The sequence below is a fragment of the Odontomachus brunneus genome, unplaced genomic scaffold, assembly GCF_010583005.1.
Source record: "Odontomachus brunneus isolate Ranch 3 - 2012 unplaced genomic scaffold, Obru_v1 Obru_scaffold_003, whole genome shotgun sequence".
Taxonomy (NCBI): domain Eukaryota; kingdom Metazoa; phylum Arthropoda; class Insecta; order Hymenoptera; family Formicidae; genus Odontomachus; species Odontomachus brunneus.
Window position 1 is genome coordinate 4,637,564 of NW_022639453.1, and position 945 is coordinate 4,638,508.

Consider the following 945-nt stretch of genomic DNA (forward strand, 5'->3'; position numbering starts at 1 on the left):
TATATATATATATATAAGGTGTAGTAAAAAGAAATCCATTATTTTTCCAATAGGTGGCTTTAGTAATGTGAATCTCGCGTTGTTTAAGTGCGATCGGTTTACGCTAGATGGCGTTAGAAAAATAAGATTTCGTACTAAAAAAACTTCTCAGACAGTTTTGTGATTGTTTGATTCAGTATTTGAGCGCGCGTCAAAGATGGACACCAGCAAAGAGAAAACACCATATTTTACAGTTTTTCTTTGATAAAGGCGAAAACGCAAGCCAGGCAGCTGAAAATGTGAATAGTGTTTATGGTCCTGATACTGTAACAGCCAATCACGCGCAATTTTGGTTTCGTCGATTCCGTTCCGGTAATTTTGATGTCAAAAATGCATCACGCTCTGGAAGGCCAATTGTCGAAAATGTCGATAAAATAATGGAAATCGTCGAGTCCGACCGTCATGTAAGCACTGTTTCGATTGCCCAGGAGCTAAACATTGCACAAAAAACCGTTTGGAATCACTTGAATAAGGCTGGATACAAAAAGAAGCTCGATGTATGGGTGCCACACGAGTTAACGCAAAAAAACCTCATGGACCAAATTTCCATCTGCGAATCGCTGCTGAATCGCAACAAAATCGACCCATTTCTGCAGCGGATGGTGACTGGTGATGAAAAGTGGGTCACTTACGACAACGTCAAGTGAAAACGGTCGTGGTCGAAACGCGGTGAGTCGGCGCAAACGGTGGCCAAGCCAGGATTGACGGTCAGGAAGGCTTTGCTGTGTGTTTGGTGGGATTGGCAGGGAATCATCCACTATGAAATGCTCCCCTACGGCCAAACTCTTCGAAACTAATTCGAACTCTAATTCGAACCTGTACTGTCAACAATTGGACCGTCTGAAGGAATCAATCGCCCAGAAGCGGCCAGCTTTGGTCAATAGGAGAGGAATTGTGTTCCATCGG

At 43.3% G+C, this 945-nt stretch overlaps 1 protein-coding gene across 4 annotated transcripts in view; it reads left to right on the top strand.

Annotated features, from left to right (window-relative positions):
* Positions 1-945, top strand: part of LOC116843614 (semaphorin-1A-like) — a 711,737-nt gene that overhangs the window by 665,579 nt on the left and 45,213 nt on the right. The window lies entirely within an intron of this gene.